Source organism: Pseudophryne corroboree, chromosome 3 (genome assembly GCF_028390025.1).
Source record: "Pseudophryne corroboree isolate aPseCor3 chromosome 3, aPseCor3.hap2, whole genome shotgun sequence".
In the NCBI taxonomy this organism is placed as follows: domain Eukaryota; kingdom Metazoa; phylum Chordata; class Amphibia; order Anura; family Myobatrachidae; genus Pseudophryne; species Pseudophryne corroboree.
Window position 1 is genome coordinate 93,678,464 of NC_086446.1, and position 7,359 is coordinate 93,685,822.

The following is a 7,359-nucleotide window of genomic DNA, read 5'->3' on the forward strand; positions in this document are numbered from 1 at the left end:
ACGTCTGTGAACGACGGAGTTTACAGACGTATCGGCCGTACACACTGTCCGACCGACCCGCGATATATCAGCCGTTCAAGAGAACGGACGATATATCGGCCAGTGTGTACGGGCCTTTAGGTATATACATAAACATGGAAAGAGAATTTGATATCAGATAAGAACCACAGGGCCCAAAATATATACAAATACAGTATCTGACTTACAGTATTGTACAACAATGATATTTGTGACAATCAGTAAAAGCGTCCAGCTTAGACCAGTGTTTCCCAGCCACATAACTCACTAACAGGCCAGGTGCTTTTTCAAATAATGGGGCAGATGCATTAACCTAGAGAAGGCATAAGGAAGTGATAAAGAATTGATAATTAACTGCAAGGTGATACGCGCACCAGCCAATTAGCTCCAATATGTAAATTAACAATTAGGAGCTGATTGGCTGGTGCGCTTATCGTCTTGCACTTATCACTGGTTTATCACTTCCTTATGCTGTCTCCAGGCTTAATACATCTGCCCCAATAATAGGACAATGTTCCACATGTAACCACTGTTTACCCGTAAGGAGTTTTGACAAATTCAAACTGATATTGTCCTAACTCTTTATTTATTTATCTATGATGCTGATTATGTGTTGTTTTTAATTTTGCTGCTGTAAACTACTACAGTCAATAAAAATTATTGTTAAAAAAACTCTGCATCTGATATAGTTAATATTCTATCCATGTCTCTGGAATGAGCGGAGCCAGATGACCTCGGGAAACTTGGTAGTAAGAACCTACTTACCATCATTTTTGCAGTGGCAAGGAAATGTATCTTCCAGCATTGGTTGATGCCTTATCTGCCTTCTTTAATCCTCTTTAAGGAGCACCATTTTTCTTTGTGTTTTAAATGGACTGGCTTGAGGTATCTACGCATAGGGAAATACAAGTCAATAGTTTTTTTTTTTTTACTTCCAAACTTTCACAGGACGGAAGGGAAGGGAAGGAAAGGGCAATTGAGGAGTTAAACAACCAATCGGACATCTTAAACTTGCATCATTATTCAGTTATATCAGATTTGTTTGGCCTAGGCTACTACAAAAAGAAAATTCCTTGTTTAGCGCACTCTTTTATGGTTGATTGATTGATTGATATGATGATATAATATTAAAATATAACTTTTATTCTTAGATTCTTTAAAATTAGTGGATATGTAAATTTAAGAAAGATTCTATAATGTTCCACCCATTTACAAATTTAAATATTAGATGTGAAATTCATCATGTGGTGAAAATATTTTTGTAAGAAAGTTTTCCCTCATCACATGGGTTCCTCTCTTATTTACTGTATATTGTTGGACAATCTTTGTCCTAGTCACAGCAGACAGAGATTATATACTTACTAGCCGTTCTTTGCACGGGAGTTTCTGATTTTCACGGTTGAACATATAAATCAGTGTATATAGGGGGTAGAGATGAGCGGGTTCGGTTTCTCTGAATCCGAACCCGCACGAACTTCATGTTTTTTTTCACGGGTCCGAGCGACTCGGATCTTCCCGCCTTGCTCGGTTAACCCGAGCGCGCCCGAACGTCATCATGACGCTGTCGGATTCTCGCGAGACTCGGATTCTATATAAGGAGCCGCGCGTCGCCGCCATTTTCACACGTGCATTGAGATTGATAGGGAGAGGACGTGGCTGGCGTCCTCTCCATTTAGATTAGAAGAGAGAGAGAGAGAGAGAGATTGACCTGATTTACTGGAGCTTAGGAGTACTGTAGAAGTGTAGAGAGTGCAGAGTTTACTAGTGACTGACCACAGTGACCACCAGACAGTGCAGTTTTATTTAATATATCCGTTCTCTGCCTGAAAAAAACGATACACACAGTGACTCAGTCACATACCATATCTGTGTGCACTGCTCAGCCCAGTGTGCTGCATCATCTATGTATATATATCTGACTGTGCTCAGCTCACACAGCTTATAATTGTGGGGGAGACTGGGGAGCACTGCAGTGCCAGTTAATAGTTATAGGTTATAGCAGGAGCCAGGAGTACATATTATATTAAAATTAAACAGTGCACACTTTTGCTGCAGGAGTGCCACTGCCAGTGTGACTGACCAGTGACCTGACCACACTGACCACCAGTATAGTTAGTAGTATACTATATTGTGTGATTGCCTGAAAAAGTTAAACACTCATCGTGTGACTTCACTTGTGTGGTGTTTTTTTTTGTATTCTATAAAAAACTCATTCTGCTGACAGACAGTGTCCAGCAGGTCCGTCATTATATAATATATACCTGTCCGGCTGCAGTAGTGATATATATATATTTTTTATATCATTATTTATCATCCAGTCGCAGCAGACACAGTACGGTAGTTCACGGCTGTAGCTACCTCTGTGTCGGCACTCGGCAGTCCGTCCATAATTGTATACCACCTACCCGAGGTTTTTTTTTCTTTCTTCTTTATACATACATACTTCTACATCTCTTTATCAACCAGTCTATATTAGCAGCAGACACAGTACGGTAGTTCACGGCTGTAGCTACCTCTGTGTCGGCACTCGGCAGTCCGTCCATAATTGTATACCACCTACCCGTGGTTTTTTTTTCTTTCTTCTTTATACATACATACTACTACATCTCTTTATCAACCAGTCTATATTAGCAGCAGACACAGTACGGTAGTTCACGGCTGTAGCTACCTCTGTGTCGGCACTCGGCAGTCCGTCCATAATTGTATACCACCTACCCGTGGTTTTTTCTTTCTTTCTTCTTTATACATACATACTACTACATCTCTTTATCAACCAGTCTATATTAGCAGCAGACACAGTACGGTAGTTCACGGCTGTAGCTACCTCTGTGTCGGCACTCGGCAGTCCGTCCATAATTGTATACCACCTACCCGTGGTTTTTTTTTCTTTCTTCTTTGTACATACATACTACTACATCTCTTTATCAACCAGTCTATATTAGCAGCAGACACAGTACGGTAGTTCACGGCTGTAGCTACCTCTGTGTCGGCACTCGGCAGTCCGTCCATAATTGTATACCACCTACCCGTGGTTTTTTTTTCTTTCTTCTTTATACATACATACTACTACATCTCTTTATCAACCAGTCTATATTAGCAGCAGACACAGTACAGTACGGTAGTTCACGGCTGTAGCTACCTCTGTGTCGGCACTCGGCAGTCCGTCCATAATTGTATACCACCTACCCGTGGTTTTTTTTTCTTTCTTCTTTATACATACATACTACTACATCTCTTTATCAACCAGTCTATATTAGCAGCAGACACAGTACGGTAGTTCACGGCTGTAGCTACCTCTGTGTCGGCACTCGGCAGTCCGTCCATAATTGTATACCACCTACCCGTGGTTTTTTTTTCTTTCTTCTTTATACATACATACTACTACATCTCTTTATCAACCAGTCTATATTAGCAGCAGACACAGTACGGTAGTTCACGGCTGTAGCTACCTCTGTGTCGGCACTCGGCAGTCCATCCATAATTGTATACCACCTACCCGTGGTTTTTTTTTCTTTCTTCTTTATACATACATACTACTACATCTCTTTATCAACCAGTCTATATTAGCAGCAGACACAGTACAGTACGGTAGTTCACGGCTGTAGCTACCTCTGTGTCGGCACTCGGCAGTCCGTCCATAATTGTATACTAGTATCCATCCATCTCCATTGTTTACCTGAGGTGCCTTTTAGTTGTGCCTATTAAAATATGGAGAACAAAAATGTTGAGGTTCCAAAATTAGGGAAAGATCAAGATCCACTTCCACCTCGTGCTGAAGCTGCTGCCACTAGTCATGGCCGAGACGATGAAATGCCAGCAACGTCGTCTGCCAAGGCCGATGCCCAATGTCATAGTACAGAGCATGTCAAATCCAAAACACCAAATATCAGTAAAAAAAGGACTCCAAAACCTAAAATAAAATTGTCGGAGGAGAAGCGTAAACTTGCCAATATGCCATTTACCACACGGAGTGGCAAGGAACGGCTGAGGCCCTGGCCTATGTTCATGGCTAGTGGTTCAGCTTCACATGAGGATGGAGGCACTCAGCCTCTCGCTAGAAAAATGAAAAGACTCAAGCTGGCAAAAGCAGTAGCACCGCAAAGAACTGTGCGTTCTTCGAAATCCCAAATCCACAAGGAGAGTCCAATTGTGTCGGTTGCGATGCCTGACCTTCCCAACACTGGACGTGAAGAGCATGCGCCTTCCACCATTTGCACGCCCCCTGCAAGTGCTGGAAGGAGCACCCGCAGTCCAGTTCCTGATAGTCAGATTGAAGACGTCAGTGTTGAAGTACACCAGGATGAGGAGGATATGGGTGTTGCTGGCGCTGGGGAGGAAATTGACCAGGAGGATTCTGATGGTGAGGTGGTTTGTTTAAGTCAGGCACCCGGGGAGACACCTGTTGTCCGTGGGAGGAATATGGCCGTTGACATGCCTGGTGAAAATACCAAAAAAATCAGCTCTTCGGTGTGGAGGTATTTCAACAGAAATGTGGACAACAGGTGTCAAGCCGTGTGTTCCCTTTGTCAAGCTGTAATAAGTAGGGGTAAGGACGTTAACCACCTCGGAACATCCTCCCTTATACGTCACCTGCAGCGCATTCATAATAAGTCAGTGACAAGTTCAAAAACTTTGGGTGACAGCGGAAGCAGTCCACTGACCAGTAAATCCCTTCCTCTTGTAACCAAGCTCACGCAAACCACCCCACCAACTCCCTCAGTGTCAATTTCCTCCTTCCCCAGGAATGCCAATAGTCCTGCAGGCCATGTCACTGGCAATTCTGACGATTCCTCTCCTGCCTGGGATTCCTCCGATGCATCCTTGCGTGTAACGCCTACTGCTGCTGGCGCTGCTGTTGTTGCTGCTGGGAGTCGATGGTCATCCCAGAGGGGAAGTCGTAAGACCACTTTTACTACTTCCACCAAGCAATTGACTGTCCAACAGTCCTTTGCGAGGAAGATGAAATATCACAGCAGTCATCCTACTGCAAAGCGGATAACTGAGGCCTTGGCATCCTGGGTGGTGAGAACCGTGGTTCCGGTATCCATCATTACTGCAGAGCCAACTAGAGACTTGTTGGAGGTACTGTGTCCCCGGTACCAAATACCATCTAGGTTCCATTTCTCTAGGCAGGCGATACCGAAAATTTACACAGACCTCAGAAAAAGAGTCACCAGTGTCCTAAAAAATGCAGCTGTACCCAATGTCCACTTAACCACGGACATGTGGACAAGTGGAGCAGGGCAGGGTCAGGACTATATGACTGTGACAGCCCACTGGGTAGATGTATGGACTCCCGCCGCAAGAACAGCAGCGGCGGCACCAGTAGCAGCATCTCGCAAACGCCAACTCTTTCCTAGGCAGGCTACGCTTTGTATCACCGGTTTCCAGAATACGCACACAGCTGAAAACCTCTTACGGCAACTGAGGAAGATTATCGCGGAATGGCTTACCCCAATTGGACTCTCCTGTGGATTTGTGGCACCGGACAACGCCAGCAATATTGTGTGTGCATTAAATATGGGCAAATTCCAGCACGTCCCATGTTTTGCACATACCTTGAATTTGGTGGTGCAGAATTATTTAAAAAACGACAGGGGCGTGCAAGAGATGCTGTCGGTGGCCAGAAGAATTGCGGGACACTTTCGGCGTACAGGCACCACGTACAGAAGACTGGAGCACCACCAAAAACTACTGAACCTGCCCTGCCATCATCTGAAGCAAGAAGTGGTAACGAGGTGGAATTCAACCCTCTATATGCTTCAGAGGTTGGAGGAGCAGCAAAAGGCCATTCAAGCCTATACAATTGAGCACGATATAGGAGGTGGAATGCACCTGTCTCAAGCGCAGTGGAGAATGATTTCAACGTTGTGCAAGGTTCTGCTGCCCTTTGAACTTGCCACACGTGAAGTCAGTTCAGACACTGCCAGCCTGAGTCAGGTCATTCCCCTCATCAGGCTTTTGCAGAAGAAGCTGGAGACATTGAAGGAGGAGCTAACACGGAGCGATTCCGCTAGGCATGTGGGACTTGTGGATGGAGCCCTTAATTCGCTTAACAAGGATTCACGGGTGGTCAATCTGTTGAAATCAGAGCACTACATTTTGGCCACCGTGCTCGATCCTAGATTTAAAGCCTACCTTGGATCTCTCTTTCCGGCAGACACAAGTCTGCTGGGATTGAAAGACCTGCTGGTGAGAAAATTGTCAAGTCAAGCGGAACGCGACCTGTCAACATCTCCTCCTTCACATTCTCCCGCAACTGGGGGTGCGAGGAAAAGGCTCAGAATTCCGAGCCCACCCGCTGGCGGTGATGCAGGGCAGTCTGGAGCGACTGCTGATGCTGACATCTGGTCCGGACTGAAGGACCTGACAACGATTACGGACATGTCGTCTACTGTCACTGCATATGATTCTCTCACCATTGAAAGAATGGTGGAGGATTATATGAGTGACCGCATCCAAGTAGGCACGTCACACAGTCCATACTTATACTGGCAGGAAAAAGAGGCAATTTGGAAGCCATTGCACAAACTGGCTTTATTCTACCTAAGTTGCCCTCCCACAAGTGTGTACTCCGAAAGAGTGTTTAGTGCCGCCGCTCACCTTGTCAGCAATCGGCGTACGAGGTTACATCCAGAAAATGTGGAGAAGATGATGTTCATTAAAATGAATTATAATCAATTCCTCCGCGGAGACATTGACCAGCAGCAATTGCCTCCACAAAGTACACAGGGAGCTGAGATGGTGGATTCCAGTGGGGACGAATTGATAATCTGTGAGGAGGGGGATGTACACGGTGATATATCGGAGGATGATGATGAGGTGGACATCTTGCCTCTGTAGAGCCAGTTTGTGCAAGGAGAGATTAATTGCTTCTTTTTTGGGGGGGGTCCAAACCAACCCGTCATATCAGTCACAGTCGTGTGGCAGACCCTGTCACTGAAATGATGGGTTGGTTAAAGTGTGCATGTCCTGTTTTGTTTATACAACATAAGGGTGGGTGGGAGGGCCCAAGGACAATTCCATCTTGCACCTCTTTTTTCTTTCATTTTTCTTTGCGTCATGTGCTGTTTGGGGAGGGTTTTTTGGAAGGGACATCCTGCGTGACACTGCAGTGCCACTCCTAAATGGGCCCGGTGTTTGTGTCGGCCACTAGGGTCGCTTATCTTACTCACACAGTCAGCTACCTCATTGCGCCTCTTTTTTTCTTTGCGTCATGTGCTGTTTGGGGAGTGTTTTTTGGAAGGGCCATCCTGCGTGACACTGCAGTGCCACTCCTAGATGGGCCCGGTGTTTGTGTCGGCCACTAGGGTCGCTAATCTTACTCACACAGCTACCTCA